Below are 24,103 nucleotides of genomic sequence, written 5' to 3'. Positions count from 1 at the left end.
GAAAGAGGGTGGCTTTGTATGTGGAATGAACTTGCTGACGATGTGGTAGTTGCCGGTATATTTACAACGTTTAAACAGCATTTGGATGGGTACATGAATACAAAGGTTTAGTGGGATATGGGCCAAATGCAGGCAAGTGGGACTGGTTTAGTTTGGAATCCTGGTCGGCCTGGACGAATTGGACCGAAGTGTCTGTTTCTGTGCTGCATACCTTTACTGAAACCAGTAGAATTTTGAAAGGGGCATGACAGGATAGATGTAGATAAAATGCTCCTTTATGGGGAGGGTCCAATGTGGAAGCAGACCATTCAGCCCATCTATTCCTCTCTGGCCCTCTGAAAAATATCCCAACCATACCCAACCCCTTACTGCGTATTCCCCATGGCCAAGCCACCCTAACCTGTCCATCCCTGGTCACTATGGGTAACTTAGCACGGCCAATTCTCCCTAACCTACACCCGAATCTATAACTTACCTTCTCAAGAATGTAATTTAAATGCAGAACTTTTCTAAGAAAAATGTCAGTCTGACTCAACATTGGGACACAGACAGAATTCACACCTATTGTCTCTACTTATAAATAGGGCACCGTCTCTTCGAAATGTAGATTCATTTAGATATAACTGCGTCACTTTCAAAGGGATATCTTCGTATGTAATGTGCCCATATCCCTTTGAAATGTAATCTCGTCCATTTAAACCTCCTTTATTTGCAGAAATACCCGTTAAAATGTCCATGTCCCTTTAAAATGCAGATTGCCCCCTTTAGATATGAAGCCGTTCCGTTAGATGTCGGAATATCTGTTTAAATTGAGCCGTGAGCTTTCCCAATGTAGACAGGGCTCCTGGAAACGTGGCAGTGTCCCCCCTGCAGCTGCAGAGCGAGACAGGAGAGTTTGTTTTTGTGAATGAGCAGTTGTAGCGCGAGGTGGCTGTTGCTTGGTGACGGTGAGGCTCCCCCGGCCCCGCCCATCCCCCGTGCAGACGTCACGCGGGGGCGAAGGCGGTTGGGAGGAGAAGTCGCTCGAGCGGGGAAGCGGCGGGAGGGCGGCCGTTAGGAAAATGGCGCCGTGCGGCCCGGGGCAGACACCGTCACTGGGCACCGCCGCCTTCCTGGCGCAGCTGCTGTGTCACGGCCACACCGGCCGGCTGTACAGCAGGCAGGAGCCGGTGAGCATTCTGGAGGCGGATGGGGTTAAGGGCCTGCTTAGGAACTCGTCGGCCGCCTGGGTGGTGGAGTTCTACTGGTCGTGGGGCGGCCCCTGTGTCAACTATGGGGCCACCTGGAAGGTACTGGGCCCGGGAGGTGAAAGGTGAGGCAGGTTGGGGGGGGACGGAGGGGAAGGAATGTGGGGCCTGTGCTGTCATAGTGACATTTTACACTCACTTTCCATCTGCTTTTACTGGCGCTTGTGCTGTTTCCCCCTCACTGTTTGGTTTAATCCTTGTGCTGTTTGCCCCTCACTGTTTGTTTAATCCTTGTGCTGTTTCCCCCTCACTGTTTGTTTAATCCTTGTGCTGTTTGCCCCTCACTGTTTGTTTAATCCTTGTGCTGTTTCCCCCTCACTGTTTGTTTAATCCTTGTGCTGTTTGCCCCTCACTGTTTGTTTAATCCTTGTGCTGTTTGCCCCTCACTGTTTGGTTTAATCCTTGTGCTGTTTGCCCTCAACCACACTGCTGTGGGTCTGGAGAACTCAGTGTTGAGTCCTCCGGGCTGTTGACTGCTCAGACAGAAGATGAGGTTTTGTTCCTCCAATTTGTGGTTTGGTTTGTTGTGGTAATGGAGGAAGCCAAAGATAGTCATGTCAGAAGGGGAGTGGGAAGGGGCATTAAAATGGGAAGTCTGCTCAGCCTCTGCGGACCCAGCTGGGATGCTCAGCAAACCGTTCCCCAAGTTTATGCTCGCTTTCCCCGATGTAGAGAAGACCACAATTGGCAAAGCACAGCAGGTCAAGCAGCATCCGAGCAGTAGGACAGTCGAAGTTTTGGGCACGAGCCCTTCATCAGGAATGATGCGTGGATGTTCAGAGGGGCATCAGTGTCCTTCTGTGCCAGTTGTCAGACAGGTGCAGCAGGCAATGAGCAAGGCAAGTGGTGTATTAGCAAGAGGAATTAAGTTCAGAAGTGGGGATTTCTTCCTTCAGTTAGGGGGTCATTGAATATATTCAAGGCTGAGTTCATCTGATTTTTATGTGAATGTTTATGGGGAAGGCAAGAAAATGGTTTTAAGACTAGTATAGGACCGAGTTACAGAGCCATGCAGCACAGAAACAGACCCTTCAGTCCAACTAGTCCATGCTGACTATGTACTCAAACTAAACCAGTCCCACCTGCCAGTGTTTTGGCCCATATCCCTCCAAACCTTTCATATTCATGAACTTATCCAAATGTCTTTTAAACGTCGTTACTGTACCTGCATCCATCACTTCCTCTAGACATTTAGTCCACATGTGCACCACTTTGTATAAAAAAAATTGTGCCCTTCAAGTCTTTTTAAAATCTTTCTCCTGTCACCATCAAAATTTGCTCCCTAATCTTGAAACCCCAACCCTAGGGGAAGGACACCCGTCGTTCACCTCATCTCTCCCCTCATGATTTTATAAACCTTGATAAGGTCACATCTCCACCTCCGATGCGCCAGTGAAAAAGTTCCAGCCCATCCACCTAGACGCAGGTAGATCCATATCCAGTCATGATCGGTTCAATGCTGGTCCCAATTCTCTCGGTGTCCAGGACAGCAAGAGACCACAAGACATAGGAGCAGAAATTAGGCCACCAGGTCTGCTCATTCCATTCAATCGTGGCTGATAAGTTTCTCAGTTACATTCTTCTGCTATAAGCAAAGTGAAAATGGAGGGAGTGAGTGTGGGATGGAGATTTTTAGCTTCCAGGGAATAAGAGAGGAAAGAGTTCACTATAAATTGGAATTTATGGGATCGGCTGATGAACCGAGGAGTGTCAGTTGGAGTTTAATTTAGAGAAATCAGAGATTTGCATTTTGGTCAAGCGATCCAGGCAGGACTGACACAGTTAAGGGGAGTGTTGCAGAATAAAGAGACCTTGGAGTGCTGGAGTCTCAGGTGGACAGAGTAGTGAAGGCGGCGTTTGGTTTGCTTTCCTTCATTGCTCATAGCATTGAGTATAGGAGTTGTGAGATCATGTTATACACACTTCCCACTCGAACGTGTTATCTAACTGCTTAACTGTTTTTAGTGAATATAATGCACACCTCCCGCTGCTGCCATAACGTGGTTTGTTTGGAAGCCCTAGCTTTCGGAGCGATTAGATTTATTTCAGATTTTATTACTTAGTGTGGAAACAGGCCCTTCAGCCCAAACCGACCCTTCGAAGAGCAACCCACCCAGACCCATTCCCCAACATTTACCCCTTCACCTAACACTACAGGCAAATTAGCGTGGCCACGTCACCTAACCTGCACATCTTTGGACTGTGGGAGGAAACCCACGCAGACACTGGGAAAATGTGCAAACTCCACACTGACAGTTGCCCGAGGTGGGAATTGAACCCGGATCTCTGGCACTCTGAAGTGCTGCTGCTGCTGCTTCAGGTGGTTGTGGGGAATAAGATCATGATTAGACTATTTATAGCCAACAGAGTCCAGTTCATGGAGATGTGATACATTAAACAATTTAGATTAAATCTTCCATCTTTTAGAATGGGGTTCTGTTCTTTGGTATGTTAATCCCAGAACCTGTTTTCAGTCACTTTCTCAAGAACATAATTTAAATGCAGAGCTTTTCTATCCAAAATGTCAGGCTGACTCGACATTGGGACCCAGACAGAATTCACACCTATTGGTGGGTAGGCTGGGACTTTTTTCACTGGAGCACAGGAGGTTGAAAGGTGAAGGTATCGGGTGCCTCATTAACAAGTTTGCAGATGACATTCAGATTGATGGAATATCAGATAGTGAAGGGGACTGTCAGACGATACAGCAGAATGTAGATTGGAGTGTTGGGAAGAGAAATGGCAGATGGAGTTCAATCCAGACAAATGCAAGGTGATGCATTTTGGAAGATGCAATTCAAGAGCGAGCTGTACAGTAAATGGAAAGGTCCTAGGGGAAATTGATGTACAGAGAGATCTGTGTGTTCAGGTCTATTGTTCTCTGAAGGTGGCAACGCATGTCAGTAGAGTGGTCAAGGCAGTATACAACACGCGTTCCATCATCGGACGGATTGAGTAAAAGAGCTGGCAGGTCATGTTAAAGTTATATAAGATTTTGGTTTGGCGCATTTGGAATACTGCGTACAATTCCGGTCGCCAGATTTCCAAAAGGATGTGGATACTTGTGGAGAGAGTGCAGAGGAGGTTCACCAGGATGTTGCCTGTTATGGAGAGCGCGAGCTATAAGGAGAGATTGAGTAGATTAGGATTATTTTCATTGGAAATAAGGAGGTTGAGGGGGGGGTCCTGATTGAGGCCTAAAAACCATGAGGGGTGTAAACAGGGGTGGATAGTAAGAATTATTTTCCCAGAGGGGAAGACTTAATTACTCAGGGTCACGAGTTCAAAGTGAGAGGGGAAAGGTTTGAGGGAGATATACATGGAAAGTTCTTTACACAGGGTGGTGGGCGCCTCGAATGCATCGCCAGTGGAGGCAGTAGGGGTGGGATCGATAGCGTCATTTAAGATGTATCTAGACAGAGACATGAATGGGCAAGGAGCAGAGGGATACAGATCCTTAGAAAATAGGCGGCAGGTTTAGATAGAGTATCTCGATCAGCATCGCCTTGGAGGGCTGAAGGGCCTGTTCCTGTGCTGTAAGGTTCGTTGTTCTCTTTATAGAGGTTTACAAAACCATGAGGGGCGTAGATAAGGTGATTGGCATGTGTCGTTTCAAGATTAGGCTGCAAATTAAGGTGAGAGGAGAAAGATTTAAAAAACACATGAGCACCTTTTTTTTTAAACCGTGGTTTGTGTGGAATGAATGTCCAGAGGAAATGGTGGATGCAGGTTGAGTAACAACGTTTAAAAGACATTTGGATAAGTACATGAATAGGAAAGGTTCAGAGGAATATGGGCCAAACACAGTCGGGTGGGACTAGTTTAGTTTGTGAATATAGTCAGCATGGACGAGTTGGGCGAAAGGCTCTGTTCTGTGCTGTATGACTCTAACTGTTCTATACTGGTCTTAAAACCATTTTACTTGCCTTCCCCCATAAACATCCACTTCATGGTTGTTCCAAAATCAGATGAACTCAGCCTTGAATATATTCAATGACCCCCTAACTGCAGGAAGACATCCCTACTTCTGAAATCATTTCCTCTTGCTAATATACCTCTTGCCTTGCTGATTGCTTGCTGCATCCGTCTGACAACTGGCAGTGACTGGTGTGGAAGGATGCTGAGGCCACTTTTTACATCCACACATCATTCCTGAGGAAGGGCTAGTGCCTGAAACGTCGATTCTCCTGCTGCTCGGATGTTGTCTGACCTCCTGTGCTTTTCCAGTGCCACACTTTTCGACTCTCATCTCCAGCATCTGCAGTCCTCACTTTCTCCACATCCCAATATGTCGCCATTTGAACAATGTACCTCCTTTTGGCAGTTATTTTTTCATAACCGAGGTTATAACTTCACACTGTGGGACTGCATTTGCTGTGCATTTGCCAATTGAGACACAGACCTGGACCAACGTTTCCCGACTCTGTCCCCTCCCTGGATTCACTCGCTTTCTTTTCAGTTGCTGCAAGTCAACAATTTAACCCCAGAATGAAAAAATGAAATGGTAAAGACAGTGCCGTACTCACAGATGGCGGATAGAGGAAGGAAGTTGCAGTCTGAGGTGAAGCTCGATCTTCATTTGGAGAGAAGCAGCAGCTTCAGAACCTGATGGTCCATCTTCCGCATTCAGACAACTGGGGAGTTCTGATTGGCAGGAGGACCAGGCTCCTTGTCTGGCTTCTCATTGGTCCATTTGAAGAAGGGTTTGCACTGTTTCTGTAGACAGAGCATGCGCGGCTTTTGCTGAACCAGCATAGAGTCAGAAGTGTACAGCATGGAAACAGACCCTTCGGTCCAACCCGTCCATGCCGACCAGATATCCCAACCCAATCTAGTCCCGCCCCTCAACACCTGGCCCACATCCCTCCAAACCTTTCCTATTCATATACCCATTCAAATGCCTCTTAATTCGTACCAGCCTCCACCACTTCCTCTGGCAGCTCATTGCATACACGTACCACCCTCTGTGTGAAAACATTGCCCCGTAGGTCTCTTTTATATCTTTCCCCTCTCACCCTAAACCTATGCCCTCTAGTTCTGGACTCCCCAACCCAAGGGAAAAAACTTTGTCTATTTATCTTGTCCATGCCCCTCATAATTTTGTAAACCTTTATAAGGTCACCCCTCAGCCTCTGACACTCCAGGGAAAACAGCCCCAGCCTGTTCAAGCCTCTCCCTCTAACTGTACCTCTTATGCTCGCATCCAAATCATTTATGTAAATGACAAAAATAGAGGACCGAGCACCGATCCTTGTGGCACTCCACTGGTCGCAGACCTCCAGTCTGAAAAACAACCCTCCACCACCACCCTCTGTCTTCTACCTTTGAGCCAGTTCTGTATCCAAATGGCTAGTTCTCTCTGTATTCCTTGAGATCTCACCTTGCTAATCAGTTTCCCATGGGGAACCTTGTCAAACGCTTTACTGAAGTCCATATAGATCACATTACTGCTCTGCCTTCCTCAATCCTCTTTGTTACTTCCTCAAAAAACTCAATCAAGTTTGTGAGACATGATTTCCCACACAAAAAGCCATGTTGACTATCCCTAATCAGTCCTTGCCTTTTCAAATACATGTACATCCTGTCCCTCAGGATTCCCTCCAACAATGTGCCCACCACTAATGTCAGGCTCACTGGTCTAAAGTTCCCTGGCTTGTCCTTACCACAGTGGCACCACATTAGCCAACCTCCAGTCTTCTGGCACCTCACCTGACATGCACAGTATGCTCTATGGAGATGCTGTTCCTGATGGATTTAAAGTGTCCAAATGCCACAATTTCAACCCCCCCCCCCCCCCCCCGTCACTTAACATAACCGTGCAGGGTCCTCGCTATTTTTGATGCTCATGTTACCTAGAACCCTCATGATTATATCAATCTCAATGAGGTCACCCCTCAACCTCCTGTGCTCCAGTGAAGAGAGTCTCAAGCCTCTCCTTATAACTCAAACCCTCCAGTCCTGGCAACATCCTGGTAAATCTTTACTGAACCCTCTGTAATAGTATTCTTCCTATTACAGGGCCACCAGAAGCGTTCTCAGTACTCTACAAGTGGCTTCACCAACATCCTGTATAACTTCTAAATGATGTCCCAACTCCTTTATTCAATGGTGTGAACAAATAAGGTAAGTGGGCTGAATGCCTTGTGAAGCACCCTTCCAACCAGTGATGCAACTTTCAATGAAGTATGTACCTGAACCCCTCCCTCTTTCCCCCCCCCCCCCCCCCTATCCCTCTGTACAAGTCCTGCCCTTATTTTAGGAAAATGCAACCCCTCACTTTTATCTATACCTCTCTCATACGTATGCTCTCTCTCAGATGTACACACACCCTCTCACAGGCTTCTCCTCCATCATACTCCATTTACAAAGCATGTGCACACACACACGCGCGCGCACACATATAACGATGGGGTGCATTTGCAGAATAATATTTACAGATATATTCAATTTTGCACAAAAAGCGCACAACATGCAGGTAGTCAGTCCATATAATATTTTATAAATTCCTAGTTTGGAAATAGAACCAGTCTGATTTAAGATTGGGATACTGACTCACCTTTCATGCATTGTCTGGGCTGAGCTGTCACCTGTTTTTAAAAAAAACCTTAAGTGATCTTGAGAATACGACTTAATAATAGTTCTGCAATGTACACATTAATGAAATAAAACCTGCAACCCATTCTAAAAGATGAAAGACTTAACAGCAATCTACATTTGTCAATATATCATTTCAGTTGCATGACACTGATCTTTTGCTCTTAACTCTGTGTCTTATGATCCTGCTCCACAGCTACCCGATGAAGGAGCAGCACTCTGAAAGCTAGTGCTTCCAAATAAACCTGTTGGACTATAATCCAGTGTTGTGATTTTTAAACCTTGTCCCACCTAGTCCAACAGCAGCACCTCCACCTCCTTTCTAATGAACACAACCCATACTTCCCAGTGCTGCCAGTAAACTGCCGATGAAACGATGCAGTGCCTGCACTCCCGAAAAATTTAAACTTCTAACGAAACCAGCTACTCAGTCACTGCTCCATCTGATACACAACATTGGAAACTTAGTACAGGAGGCTGCAAGAAATGAGCAGCTTTAAAACAAAAACCACTTGGAGCTCTAAGCTTTCGATGAGAGTCTGAGTCCGGCAGAACGTTCAGGTAACCTTTATTGTGTCCCAACATTGTTACAGCTTCAGATGCCCCCAGCAAAGATCACTTTTATCTAAGTCACAATGTTTAAACCCAAATGGAGCAATTAAGTGCAAAGTTACTTTCAACCATTTAATAAAACACTGCAAATTTTATTTCATATGAAAATACATTCATTTTATAATTTGGATAAGATCTTTACAAAGGAAATATACTAAACAAAATAGCTTTCCTGGGTATCAATATTGACGACAGTTATGCAGCTATTAGTTGGCAATTGACCAACTAATTGAAATAATTTCAAAATAAATGAGCTGCTTCATTATTTTCCATTGAGATATTGCATATCTTGGCTCTCACCCAAGTATTCTCCGAAGAAAAAAATGCATCTGGATGGGGACATGAATAGGAAGAATTCAGAGGGATATGGGCCAAATGCTGGCAAATGGGTCACTAGATTAATTTAGCATATCTGGTTGGCCTGGACTGAAGGGTTTGTTTCTGTGTGCTCATTACAGACGCCCCTCTTCTGGGATCCCCATACCAGCTGTTATTTTCATGAAATAATCTGACAATTGTTGACTTCCATCAACCTATTCCATCCAGAGAAATTTCCTCTCCCTGCAAAGTGTGGTTCACGTTGGCAAGTTCAATCCTCCTCCAGTCCTCAGGAACACACTCTATAATGCACAATGTTCTCAATACCTGTTTAACGTTCAGTGGGGAAACTATTTTCAGTCCAACAGGTAAACAGAATTCCTCCGAAATGTTTTTGGCAAATGCACTGCTCCCACGAGAGCTCATGGGCCCACAGTTCAAAGCTTTCAACAGCTTTTTTTCTCATTTCCCCGCCTTCCCAGGATGCAGAATTTCTCCCACCAGAAATTGTTTGCCCTGAAAAAAATCCAGCAGGAACATGATTATGGAGCTATCAGTAAAAATGCTTCATTTGGCTCAACCAAGGTTGGAAATGGAAGAACATTTCTGTTCAAAGTTACTGTTCGTTTGCCCTTTCAAAATTCCTTGAATTTAAGGTGTTCCATTGTAGCATTTATTTATGATCCATTAAAAGCAGTATCCAGTCTCATCTGAGTGAGGAACCGACTCAACAAGTGAAATAACTTTTCTGTCTGCTCTTTAGATGTGACAAACTCTCCCTCTCTGTTGATGCAACAGGATTACCAGAGCTGGAAGTACCACTCTCGGAATATAATTGTTGATTGACAGTTTACTTGAACTGTTTAACATAAGGATTTAAAAGCTGCTAGCCCGATCTCGCACAAAGCACAAAAACAAACTGTTCACCCGTGCCTGTGCAGAGGAGAAATTTCACTTGGAATAGATCACAAAATAAGAACTCTTACCAGACCCACAACTCATGTGTTTCCCACAGACAAAGTTAAACATCACACAACACCAGGTTATAATCCAGCAGGTTTGTTTGGAAGCACTAGCTTTTGGAGCGCCGCTCCTTCATTAGGTAATCGTGGAGAATGAGATCATGATGATAATTTATATCCAAAGGAGTCTAGGGTCATGGAAATGTGACACATCAAACAATTTTAGATTAAATCCTTCATCTTTTAGAATAGGTTTCTGCTCTTTGGTTTGTTAATCCCAGAACTTCTTTTTTGTTACCTTCTCAAGAATGTCATTCAAATGCAGAGCTTTTCTAACAATAAGTGTGAATTCTGTCTGCGCCCGAATGTTGTCAGACTAACATTTTTCTTAGAGAAAAACTTGACATTTAAATTACATTTTTGAGAAGGTAATTTATAGATTAGGGTGTAGAGATCAGGGTGGATAGGCTGTGCTAAATTACCCATAGTGACCAGGGATGTGAAACTGAGGGTGGATTGGCCATGGGAAATATGGAGTAAGGGGGTGGGTATGTGTGGGATGCTGTTCAGAGGGCCAGTGTGGAATAGATGGGCTGAATGGCCTGTTTCCACATTGTTGGGATTCTATGACTCCCACCACAAAGGAGCGTTTTATCTGCATCTATCCTGTCAAGCCCCTTTCAGAATTCTACTGGTTTCAATAAGATCACTTCTGGTTCAGAGAGGTAGACAGCACAGAAATAGACCCTTTGGTCCAACTCATCCATGGCGACCAGGGTTCCCAAACTAAACTAGCCTCACTTGCCTGCGTTTGGCCCAAATCCCTCTAAACCTTTCTATTCATGTACCCATCCAAATGTCGTTTAGACTTTGTAAACGTACCTGCATTGGCCACATCCTCAACAAGTTCATTCCATGTGTAAACCGCCCTCTGTCAAAACATTGCCCTTCGGGTTCCTTTTAAATCTCTCTCCTCTCACTTTAAAGAAATATCCCCCCTAGTCTTGAGCTCCCCAACGCTAAGGAAGAGCCTTTGCTATTCACCTTACCTCCACTCCTCATGATTTTATCAATCTCAATAATGTCACCCCCCAACCTCCTGTGCTCCAGTGAAAAAGGTCCCAGCCTCTCATTATAACTCAAACCCTCCAGTCCTGGCAACTTCCTGGTAAATCTTTACCGAACCCTCTCTAATAGTATTCTTCCTATTACAGGGACACGAGAACCATACTCAGTACTCTGAAAGTGGCCTCACCAACATCCTGTACAACCTCAACATGATGTCCCAACTCCTTTACTCAATGTGGTGAACAATGAAGGCAAGTATGCCAAATGCCTTTTTAACCACCCTGTCTCGCAGTGAAGCAACTTTGAAAGAACTGTGTACCTGAACCCCACCATGTCTCTCCCTTACAGCATGACACAGGGCCCTACCATTAACTGTACAAGTCCTGACTGTCCTTGCTTTAGCAAAATGCAAGCCCTTGCTTTTATTCATACCTCACTCATACACACGTGCTCTCTCAGACACGCACACATACACCCCCAACACACTCACAGGCATATACTCCATCACACTCTTATGTGCACTCATGCATAAACTCACATATCACTTTTTGGGCAAATTTGTATTGGCAGAATTATGTTTGCAGATACATTCAATTTTGCTCAAAAAGTGCACAGTCTGCAGGCAGTCAATCCATGTAATATTTTATAAATTCCTACTTTGGAAATAGAACCAGTCTGATTCAAAATTGGGACATTGACAGACTCGAACCTCACACCTTTATCGGGGCTGTCTGGGCTGAGTTGTCACTTATTAAAAAAAAACTTAAGTCATCTTGAGAATGTGAATCAAAAGATGTTCTGGGATTTACATATTAATGAACTGAAACCTGCAACGCATTCTAAAAGGTGAAAGACTTAACAGGATATATTGAACAAACCAAGATTGCTATCAGTTGCATGACACTGTGATCTTTTGCTATAAAATCTGTGTCTTATGATCCTGCTCTACAGCTACCCGATGAAGCAGCAGTGCTCCAAAAGCTCACATTTCCAAATAAACCTGTTGGACTATAACCTGGTGTTGTGTGATTTTTAACTTCATCCAGGCGAGTCCACCACCGGCTCCTCCACATCATTTCTAGTGAGCACAGCCCACACCTCCCAATGCTGCCAGTAAACTTTACAACGCCGATGAAATGACACACTATGCCCTCCTGAAAAATTCACAATTTCTAACGAAACTGGCTGCTCATTCACTGATCCATCTGATACGCCACATTGGAAGCTTAGTGCAGGAAGCTGAAAGAAATGAGCAGCTTTAAAACAAAAACCTTGGAGCTCAAAGCTTTCAATGAGAGTCTGAGCCGGGGGTAATTTCAGGTAACTTTTATTGAGATCCAACTTTGTTACAGCTTCAAACCCCCTCAGCAAAAAGGCAGAGAAAAAGTAGCTGCTTTTTAAACAGTTCAAGGTCAAAACGTACACGCTACCCCACCACCCCCCTACCTCACTTCTTTACTATTGGTCACCACCAAGTTGTCCCTTTGTAATTGGATCCTTGGTACAGCCGTAACCCGGAGGAAGTATTGCCTCACTCGGCAGTTTCAACCCATACCCTGTATCGCACCATCTGCTGCAGTGGGATTCAAACCCGGGAGCCCCTGGAACTGGGTTGGTAGTCCAGTCGATACTGGCACTCAACCATCGTGCCTTCAATCCCCCTGCGATGGTACATGAACTCCCTGGTGCCTCTGGAGGTTGGTAGAGCTGGTGAAGCCCTTCCTGCACAGGGGGCAGCTGAAGGGCCTCTCTCCTGTGTGGACCCGCTGGAGGGTCAGCAGGTTGGAGGCCTGGGTAAATCTCTTCCCGCACCCGGGGCAACTGAAGGGCCTCTCCCCCGTGTGGACCCGATGGTGCCTCAGCAGGGTGGAGGAATCGCTGAAGGCCTTCCTGCACACTCGGGGCAGCTGAAGGGCGTCTCCCCAGTGTGGATCCGCTGGTGGGTTAGCAGGGTGGAGGAAGTGCTGAAGCCCTTCCCGCAGACGGGACAGGGGAACGGGCTCTCCCTGGTGTGGCTGCGCCGATGAGTCTCCAGGACAGACGGGACACAGAAGCTTTTCCTGCAGTCGCCACACTTCCATCGTTTCTCCACAGGGCTGGATTCCTCGTGTTTCTCCATGGCCGAAGCTTCAGTTACACACACATGCGTGTGGAGCCCCTCCCCACCGTGAATTCCTCTTCCCAGGCCGTATAACTGTTTCAGGCTCAACACTCAGTGCGCTGCAACAGTTGGGTCTCTCATTCAGTCCCACTGATGCTGAAAACGTACTCAAACAGGAAACAAAACGCTTTGCTCCTTCTCACAGAATCATAGTTGAAAATCATTGCGGTCCCGATGGATTGAGTGACTGTCAGACATTGACGTCAAAGTGAGGACTGCAGACGCTGGAGAGTCAGTGTCGAAAAGTGTGCCGCTGGAAAAGCACAACAGGTCAGGCAGCATCTGAGGAGCAGGAGAGTCAATGTTTCGGGCATCAGCCCTTCATCTGTTGATTTTGAAGCTTCAGTCTTCAGATCTTCAAATACACTGTTAAAAACAGATTACAAAAGTCATCACTATCAGTGCAGGGTAGAAATTCAGAACAAGCAATTCTATTTTGTGGAATATTCTTTTCTTTTGTTATTCCACAAAATTGAAAGCACTCCCACACCCTCTTCCCCCTCTGTTCTCACTCTGCTCTATCTAATTCTCCTGAAGGTGCTGATTCAGGATCTTACAGGGGCAGAAAAGCAAAAACGTCAAGACTGACATCTCTCTGAATTTTGGATACCTCCACCTGAAAGTTAATATCTTTCACAACACTGGGATCCTGCTGAGAGTGAGCAGGTCTAATTTTGGGAAGCAAAAAAAAAGTGTCAATTCAGGGTGAACCTGCAACGCAGCTTCTTGAGGAAGGACCAGACACAAAATGGTTAACGACCCTGGGAAGGTGGGAGCAAAATGAGACATCAAGGCATTAACACCAACACACTTCAGTCAAACCCTTCTGCTCCCAGTCAGGGCAAAACATGCTCTGAAAGTCCAGCCTTCATAACCACACTTCTGCTTCGACTGAAGACAATTAGACTCACACAGCACGGAAACTGACCCTTTGGCCCAACCTACCCAGATATCCCAAATTAATCTAGTTACGTTTGCCATCACTTGGCCCCTATATGGGCCGGGTGCTGGCAGCTGGGACTAAATTGGGTTGGCTATCTTGTCAGCAAGGTCGGATTGGACCGAAGGGTCTGTTTCTGTGCTGTACATCTCTATGACTCCAGTCGCATTTGCCATCACTTGGCCCTGACCCAACTGAACCCTTCATATTCATATGCCCATCCAGGGGCCTTTTAACTTGTCATCGTATCAGCACCCACCACTTCCTCTGGCAGCTCACGCCATCGCTCAAGCGACTCCATGTTGAAAGCGTCTGATCTGGTGCACCAAATGACACCAGGATAATCTCAGATCATTCCAGATTGCATCGATACTCAGTCAGTGGCTTTCCCGATCAGGATGTTGTACGTGATCAAACAGGTCCATGGGTAGGCGATCCCCCACCTCTTAGTTCAAGTATCTCTACGAGAACTCCCTTGCTGGAGGTCCCTTGGAGACACTTCAACTGGACTTCATTGAGTTGGAGAAATGAGTTGAGTTGCTATAAATGTGTTTTGCTTATTGTTGATGTCTTTTGTAAGTGGATTGAAACCTTCCCTCCTCTTCATGCTACTGCTGAGACTGTGGTGAAGATTTTGTTTAAGGAAATAATTCCCTGCTTCAGTATACCTGCGTGCATTAGCTCGGTCAATGGACCAACTTTGTAGGTAATATTAACGGAGAACTCTGTTCCCAGCTTTGTATTTGTCAGCAACTGCATGGAGCTTATCCTCAGGCGGCCGGCCTTGTTGAATGTTTTAACCAGACTCAAGACTAAACTTGCCAAATTAATGGCAGAGTCTGGCCTCTCCTGGTTATGCTAATCCCTGTGGCCTTATTCCAGATGCGATCCATATCTGCGGGCAAGACATGACTGTCTCCAGCTGACAGTCTCTCTGGTCACCGCCTCCGTACCCTTGGATCGATTCGGCACCCTTCTCAGTCCACGTCCACCACATGACCGAAGCAATGATTGGTTATGTTCTTGCTCTAACTAATGTTATGCGTGCCTTTCACTCCCAGGAGCGTGCGGCCTACAGCGATGTTCCCTCCCTTTCAGCCTTGTCACGGGTAGAGCCTGGTTCGTTGGTGCTCGTCAAGAACTGGACTGGCAAAGGTCTCCAACCTCGTTGATGGCCCCTTCCATGTTTTACTTCCCACCCCTACGGCGGTCCCAGTCGCTGAGCGCTCAGCTTGGGTCCAACTGCACCGTTGTAAATTGATTGACCGCACCAATCAAAAGGGGGGAAGAGGAGGAGAGAATCCTGGATCTCAACAAAAGGAGTGGACACTGTCCAGTTGGGTTTTGAATTTTGCTGTTGTTCTAATGTTAATCTTATTACAGATACTTGAACTAAGAGGAGGGACATTTGGGGATCGCTTATCTCCTCACCTTTCTGATCACGTACAACATCCTGATGGGGAAAGCCACTGACTATGGATGCGACCAGGAATGATCAGAGATTATCCACCACCCATGCTGAGGAGATATCGACCAGTGCACCGGACCAGACGCCTTTGACGTGTGGAACATGATGAAGATTGATTATTGCAATGGACTCTTACATCAGAAAGACCAGATGGTCCATCTGGACAGTAGAAATCAGTGAGAGTTATCATGTCGTTACCATGTTTTTTTTATTTTACCTGCAGTCGCAAGCCGAGTGAAGATAAAAATGATCAACCCTGTTATTATGGTAAATATGGCCAGGAACATTATCCCTTTTTGTAGGACGGGCCGACTCGAGAAAAGGGAATCCTGATAGGGGAAACTCCTCAATCCACAAACAACTTATTTATACAGGCCTACAGAACGCTCTTCACCCCAGAGGCAGTAGTATGTTACTCCTCTCTATCGGGAGATGACTTACTTGACCCGTCCCCAGTCCCCGATTCCAATCTATTCATCAGACTTCCTACTGTTTACCCCGTGAAGAGAAATATCACTTTCCAATACCTCGGGTCTGTGTATACAAACAGCTGGCCTAACACTGGCTGGGGTACAGCAGGCCTTATGCGGCACATGGACCTGGAACGGAACCCTTCCCTTGTGCATTTATAGGCCTTTTCTCTTTTCAGAATCTGATACTGTCACCAAGACCATGTACAATAGAGCTGAGGGAGAGCCCAATGTGAACAGCATTCTGAAGACCATTGTCTCCTATACAGTGCGAGTGCTCGAATCCCTTGGCCCATTTTTACAACGCTCAAGCGACTCCTCTGTGCCACCGTGGGCGGCACGGTGGCACAATGTAGCACTGCTGCTTCACAGCGCCAGAGACCCGGGTTCAATTCCCACCTCAGGCGACTGACTGTGTGGAGTTTGCACATTCTCCCCGTGTCTGCGTGGGTTTCCTCCGGGTGCTCTGGTTTCCTCCCACGGTCCAAAGAAGTGCAGGTCAGGTGAATTGGCGATGGTAAATTGCCCGTAGTGTTCGGTAAGGGGTAGATGTGTAGGGGTATGGGTGGGTTGCGCTTCGGCAGGGCGGTGTGGACTGATAGGGGAAACTCCTCAATCCACAAACAACGTATTTATACAGGCCCACAGAACGCTATTCACCCCAGAGGCAGTAGTATGTTACTCCTCTCTATCGGGAGATGACTTACTTGCCTGTCCCCAGTCTCCAATTCCAATCTATTCATCACTGTTTCCACACTGTAAGTAATCTAATCTAATCTAATCTAAAACGTCGACCCTTTACTCCTGTAGATCTGACCAGACCCCCTGCTGTAACATTTCAGTAACCTACTTGGACAAACTCTCCCTAATATACACCAAACCAGACTATTATTTCTTAAGGTAAAGGTAAAGCTACCAATTTCCTTGTCCTGGATGGCAAAGATGTCCCTCATAAGGTCACCATCGGAGCCCTTGTTCCCACAACAGTAGCTTGTCCTGGCCGATGGACAAGTCGATGGAACCTCCATCTGAGGAGGATGCAGCGGTCGGTGTCAGCCAACCTCGCTCCAACTGGAAGGATCCCAAGGGACTGGGTGACAATACAGGACACCCAATAGGCTGGGGAATCCAGAGTACCCTGAGGTTGGAAGGATCGGCAGGAGTGACAAGTTAAAAGAACCGCAATTCCCTCTTTTGCGGCCTGACCATTCGCGGAAATAAGACTAAAGAGGCTCTGGAACAGAGTAAACTGGGATTATCAGACCTGTGTCTTTACTCTGTGCAGAATCGATATGCCTTAGACTATATATTCGCCGGGGAGGGTGAGGTCTGCACCATTGTCCAAGATAAATGCACTATGGGCATTCCCGATCTCACTGGCAATATTCCTCAGATACAAGAAGAGATCCAGGCATTCCTTGACAGAATGACTGAAGGGACCAGTTGGGGAAACTGCAGATTGGGTTCATGGTACAATTGGCTTATCAATTTAGCTATGTTTGTTTGTCGGTATTGGTATTGTTGGGTATTTAATTGCTAGGCTTATGAGGTCCCTTAGTGATATAGATTTGCCCCAGAAGATGTTCCTTTTGCGATCCGATGGCTCACCCACACGTGTCGATGGCGATGATAAATATGACCAGATGAGCTGCGAAAATGGTGGTGTTGCTCTACAGGATGTTGATGGCAGGACCACCTTGAAGGGCATTCGTTTGGATTAGCCTTCTCTTTCAGTGATCTCGGTGCAATCGAAGGGAGGAATGAGGGTGTGGGCATCTGGGTGAGAAAGTATATAGTCTTAAAACTTGCCTTTAAACATTCAGACTAAAATGTAATGCTGAATTGTTGAATACATTTACTGCACTAGAAAATAAACAGGCAGGAAGGCTCAGAAAGAGGAGAGAACTTAAAGATAGGGACACCTGGGCTCACCAAGTGATAACAGGATGCTGTGTGGCAATTAAGAACGTTTGCCTCAGCATCAGTGAATCTGTGTGGACAGGACACCAAGTGATAACATTCACAGCCGTTCCCTTGTGAGACTATTTTAGTGCTGAGGCTGTTGAATCCCGTAGAAAATTAACTCTTAGTGCTGATCTGCTATGGATTGAAATGAATTGCATTTTGGGACTTTATGATGATATTGAGTAGCCATTACTGGTTAGTAAATACAAACTCTGTAAAAGGAAATATTGATAAAGCTTTACCTTACTTGCTGCAGCCGAAGCTCCAGCGGAGGAAACAGGCCGCGGGCACAATTCGGGCTTCTGGATGGCCACGCCCCCTCCTCTGCCAAGGCGACGCGTAAGCCCCGCCCCTTCAGAACGCAGATCGTAAACCCCGCCCACCCAGGTGTATTTGGAAGCACTGGCTTCTGCAGCGCTGCTTCTTCTGCCGGTTGCTGTGCTGCAGGATCATAAGACACAGAATTAATACCAAAACATCACAGTGTCATGCAACCGATGCAATATTTGGAACAAACCTGGACCGCTGCTTTGCTTTTAGAATGGGTTGCAGGTTTCAGTTCCTCAATATATAAATTCCAGAACTTTAGATCAGATTCCCTCCAGTGTGGAAACAGGCCCTTCGGGCCAACAAGTCCACACCGACCCGCCAAAGAGCAAAACACCCAGCCCCATTCCCCGTCACCAAACACTACGGAGCAATTTAGCTTGGCCAATTCACCCTCACCCGCACGTCTTTGGACTGTGGGAGGAAACCCACGCAGACGCAGCACGGCGGGGGGGAGGGAATTGAACCGGGGGCTCTGGCGCTGTGAGGCAGCAGTGCTAACCACAAAACAAAGAGGGAGAGGGATGTAAGGCAGGCTTTCAGGGAGCTAGGGTGGAAGCTGAGGGCTAGAACAAACAGAGTGGTTATCTCTGGTTTGTTGCCTCCTTTCCCAGGTATCTGACCCTTGTCTTTCGTGTCCTCCCCTACCCTTCCTGTTATCCCTTGACCCCAGTCTCCTTTTTGTTATTTCTTCTACTGCCTCCACCATCATTTTGGCTTTCTGTTTCTGCTTCTCGTCTTCCCTTTTCACATACACTTTCTGTGCCTCTCGTAACACCTCTTCCATCTGTCTTTCACTCCATCCATCTAATTTCTGTAATTTCTTTTGTATGTCCGGCCATGATTTCGTTACAAACTGGACCTTTAAGTGTCCCTGTGCTATCTGATTATCGGGATCCATTCCCAAACACTTCCTTGTGGCCTCCTTGAGCCTTTTAAGAAATGCAGAAGGGGTTCCATCCTTCTCTTGTCGTACTTCAAAGGCCTTAACAAAGTTTTATGATCTTGGTGCCACCTCTTTAATTCCTAATATTCCCATTTCTCATAGATCCCGCATTGACTCCCTGTGTTCTCTGTCATTATTTTCCCAATGTGGGTCAACATTTGGGAATTTCTGTTCTGCTGGGGCCCCTTCTTCCCCAACTGGGTGCCTGTTTTCCCATTCCTATAAAGCTGCTCTCCTAATCATACCTCGTTCTTCCCCTGAAAATAACGTTCCTAAAATTGCCATCAGTTCTCCCCAGGTATATAAATTAGGCCCTAGGAATTGCTCTAATTGTTCGGCTAGTCCAACTGGATCCTCTATTAAACTTTTCATTTCCTTTGTAAAGGCCCTAACTTCACTGCTAGTTAAGGGAGCGTTTACATATCCGATTGTACCTTCCCCAATCGGAACCTCTCGTAAGGGACATAATTTTACATTTTCCAATATCTCTGCCCCTCCTTTACGTGTGGTGGCTCGAGTGACTCTGCCCCCCCCCCCCCCCCCAGGTTCTGCATCTTTTAGTTCAGAGTCCGTTCCCATTTCTGTGTCTGGACACGGTTCTACTTCGGGAGCTGTAGGCTCGTTCCGGGGAGTAGTATATGGGGGCGGCAAACACGTTAAGGGATCCCATTGTGGCTTCCCTTGTTCATTCTTTTTCTGTTCTTTCCCTGATTCCTCCCTATTCATGGGACATAATTTTACTCCCGCGCTCCCTATCCAACAAACCGCATAATCAGACTCTTTTTGACTGTACGCGTCTTTCCGAGTGACATATATATTAAGATCTTGACACAGCCAATCCTCATCGGACCCATATTTGGGCCAAAAAATACCAGGCGCCTTAATACTTTCTCTAGTCCAGACAAAATAACAATAGTTTATCATTGTAGCCTTATCTTTCCCCCGCGTCCGGGAGTTGTGTTCCCAATTTCCCAACATTCTCCCCAAAGGACTGTCGGGTGAAATATATTCCCCTTTAACGTTATTTACAGATCGATCGTTACCCAGGCAACTCCCCGTGCCTCCCATTGTTGCTAATTTAATTAATCTTAACGAGGTCCGGTGTCACCTTCTTCCACACCCCCTTCAGGGTCCTGACTAGACACCTTACTCGTCCAATTAATCTGACCAACTATATGCTTTTTGAGACTTCAACTGTTCTCCATAAATCACTTTTATGTAAGGATAAAAGAGATTAGTTAGAAACTGATAGTAAGGCAGTCATGACCTGTAAAAAGAACAGGAGTTAACATTTTATTTCATTATCTGTAAAATCCTTAATGTTAAGAGAAATCATGTTAAAATTTCCATAGTAGAAATCAGATTCAAAACAGTCCCGGATCTCAAGCTCCAGGGAACAAAGCAGAAACATTCAATCACCAACAAACAAATGTGCATTCAAACCAAATCACACCGGGTTAAACTTTCTAGTTGCTGGACAGCTCTTTCTCTCACACACACACACACACACACACACACAGACACCGTGTCTCACAGACACTTTGAGCTTTCCGCAACGACTCCTCTAGCTTTTGAATATTCATCTGGACGTCTGGTCATAAGTTAGTTATGAAGGGCATCCTCAGTAGCCCTTCAACTACTAGCCCTTCTGACACTGGCTGTTTTCCATTGACATATGCTTAATTTTATATATCACCAATTCCCCATACTTTTATATGTCCTGACCACCAAGGCAAGACATAAAAGGTCCCTCTTCTGACCTTGGTCTGTGCACAGAGTTACCTGGTCATTTCGGTGTGCCCCGTCCCGCAGCAATTCTTGCAGCAAATACCGCTGCCCCCGGTCACCCGGATATATCCTTTAAGACCTTTCCCTACCCGGGTCCTGTGCACAAGAGCTGCCCGACCTAACCCGCCGCGTCTGCCCGCCTTGTTTCCAGGGTCTCCCAGTCCGGATCGTACTCGCCCAAACCGCGAACGACAAGCAAGGGAGTCGGAGATCACCGAAATCGGCGAGGTGCACCTCCCCGGTCATCCCAAGAGTGTCGAGCGGTCTGAGTCTTGGACCCCGGAACGAGGCCCCCAATTGTGAGAAACAGAACTCACTCACAAATCAATCAGCCTGAGACAAAGCCTTGGAAACAAGAACAATTTATTACAGTCTTCTAAGTACTGGACGCTTCTGCAATCAAGCAGAAATGCGCGCCAAAACAGAGCCTGTTCGCTTTCTTATTCAGTTTACAAATTGCGGAATCACTTTATTATGGAATCCGTATACTTCAGCTTTATTGTGAAATACCCCTGCTGCTTCTTTTTGTGGTCAACTACAACACTTTAAAGTTATTTCCTAGCTTAAAACTATTTTCTTTAAAAGACCCTCTATATTCATTAAAGTCGTAGCCTTATGTTTGCTACATGCTACAAGAATTCCCCTTCCCTTCCCCCTACTACACCCCCTCACCCATCTGCAAAAACATTTCTAATCTCCCACAGAAAGAGGGATAGGGATGTAAGGCAGGATTTCAGGGAGCTCAGGTGGAAGCTGAGGGCTAGAACAAACAGAGTGGTTATCTCTGGTTTGTTACCCATGCCACGCAAGGCAAGGAATAGGGAGAGATATCAGCTGAACACCTGGCTGCAAGGATGGTGCAGGAGGGAGGGTTTCAGGTTTTTGGATAATTGGGGCTCATTCTGGGGAAGGTGGGACTTGTACAAACAGGACAGTCTTCACTTGAACCAGAGGGGTACTAATATCCTGGGTGGGAAATTTGCTGGTGCTATTCGGGTGGGTTTAAACTAGCTCAGCAGGGGGATGGGAACCGGGGGGTGTAGCTGCAATGCACAGGAGGATGAGTAGGAAGGACAGGGACTGGATTTCAGGGTCACAGGAATGTGCTGGTAGACAGTGAAGTGATTTGAAGTGTGTCTCCTTCAACGCCAGAGTATCCGCAATAAGGTAGGTGAGCTTGCAGCATGGATAGGTACCTGGGACTTGGATGTTGTGGCCATTTCGGAGACATGGAGAGAGCAGGGTGAGGAATGGATGTTGCAGGTTCCAGGGTTTTGATCTTTCATTAAGAACAGCCAAGGCGGTAAAAGAGGGAGAGGCGTGGCCTTGTTAGTCAAGGATAATATAACGGTGGCTGACAGAACTTTTGATGAGGACTCATCTACTCAGGTAATGTGGGCTGAGGTTAGAAACAGGAGAGGAGAGGTCACACTGCTTGGAGTTTTTTTATAGGCCTCCGCAGAGATCCAGGGAGGTGGAAGAGGGGATTAGCAAAATTATTCTGGGTAGGAGTGAAAGAAACAGGGTGGTCATTATGGGGGACTTTAACTTCCCCAACATTGACTGCAAATGCTTTCACTCTAGTACTTCGTATGGATCAGTTTTTGTCCAGTGTGCGCAGGAGGGCTTTCTGACACAATATGTCGAAGGCCGACAAGAGGGGAGGTCACTCTGGATCTGGTGCTTCGCAAATGAACCAGGCCAGGTGTTTGATTTAGTGGAAGGTGAACACTTTGGAGAGAGTGACCATAATTCAGTTAGGTTTCATTTAGCGATGTAAAGGGATAGGAACATGCCACAGGTCAAGAGTTATCGATGGGGCAAGGGCAATTATAATGCAATTAGGCAAGACTTAGGATGCATAGAATAGGGTAGCAAAATGCAGGGAATGGGAACAATTGAAATGTGGAGCTGGTTTAAGGAACAGATATAGTGTGTCCTTGATAGGTATGTCCTGTCCGGCAGGGAGGAAGTGATAAGGTAAGGGGACCGTGGTTTACAACAGAAATTGCATCTCTTGTTACAAAGAAGAAGGAGGCTTATGTGTTGATGAGGCAAGATGGTTCAGATGAGGCGATGGAGAGTCACAGATTAGCTAGGAAGGATTTCAAGAGAGAGTTAAGAGCAATGAGAGGACATGAGCAGTCCTTAACAAATAGAATAAAGGAGAACCCTAAAGCTTTCTATAGGTACGTGAGGAATAAAAGGATGATTAGGGTAGGAATAGGGCTAATCAAAGACAGAAGTGGGAAGTTGAATGTGGGCCCTGTGGAGATTGGAGAGGTGTTAATGAATATCTCTCATCGGTCTTCACTCAGGAAAAAGAGAATATTGTAGAGGAGAAGAATGAGGTACGAGATATTAGACTCGAAAGGATCCAGGTTAGTTGCACTCAGGTGTTATCAATTCTAGGAGTGAAAGTAGACAAGTGCCCTCGGCCAGATGGGATTTATCCGAGGTTTCTCTGGGAAGCGAGGGAGGAGATAGCAGAGCCTTTGGCTTTGATATTTGAGTTATTGTCTACAGGCTTAGTACCAGAGTGGAGGATTGCAAATGTTGTGCCCTTGTTCAAGAAGGGCAGCAGAGATGACCCAGGTAATTATAGACCAGTGAGCCTTACTTCTGTTGAAGGAAAGCTTTTGGAAAGGAATATTAGAGATCGGATTTATAATCATCTAGCAAGCAACAATTTGATTTCAGATAGTCAACATGGTTTCATCAAGGGCAGATCGTGGCTCACAAACCTTATTGAGTTTTTTGAGAAGGTGACCAAGCATGTAGATGAGGATAGGGCAGTTGACATGGTGTACATGGACCTCCGTAAAGGTTCCACATGGTAGGATGTTGGAGAAAATGCAGAGGCATGGGATTGAGGGTGATTTAGCAGTTTGGATTAGAAACTGGCATTCTGAAAGAAGGCAGCGAGTGGTGGTTTATGGAAAATATTCAGCCTGGAGTCCGGTTACTAGTGGTGTGCCACAAGGATCCGTTTTGGGACTACTGCGGTTTGTCATTTTTAAAATTACTTAGGTGCAGGCAGAGGTGGATGGATTAGCAGAATTGGGCTGAGAGGTGGCAAATGGAGTTCAATGCAGCTAAATGTGAGGTGATTCACTTTGGGAAGAATAACAGGAAGGCAGTGATCTTGGAGTCCATGTGCGTAGATCCCTGAAAGTTGCCACTCAGGTGGATAGTGCTGTGAAGAAGGCATACAGTGTGTTAGGTTTCGTTCAGAGA

General features: G+C 46.1%; 1 protein-coding gene across 1 annotated transcript in view; it reads left to right on the top strand.

Annotated features, from left to right (window-relative positions):
- Positions 1-1,027: 1,027 nt before the first annotated feature.
- Positions 1,028-24,103, top strand: part of LOC148143973 (uncharacterized) — a 44,713-nt gene continuing 21,637 nt past the window's right edge. Inside the window, exons 1-2 of the mRNA XM_087975717.1 lie at positions 1,028-1,169; positions 7,266-7,370. The gene's annotated coding sequence lies outside the window, so the exon portion shown is untranslated. The remainder of the gene's footprint in view (positions 1,170-7,265; positions 7,371-24,103) is intronic.

This window comes from Chiloscyllium plagiosum, unplaced genomic scaffold (genome assembly GCF_037043375.1).
Source record: "Chiloscyllium plagiosum isolate Xiang-an unplaced genomic scaffold, Cpla_swu_hap1 HiC_scaffold_27, whole genome shotgun sequence".
NCBI lineage: Eukaryota > Metazoa > Chordata > Chondrichthyes > Orectolobiformes > Hemiscylliidae > Chiloscyllium > Chiloscyllium plagiosum.
Note: the sequence above shows the minus strand (reverse complement) of the source record. Positions and strands in the feature narration are given on the sequence as shown.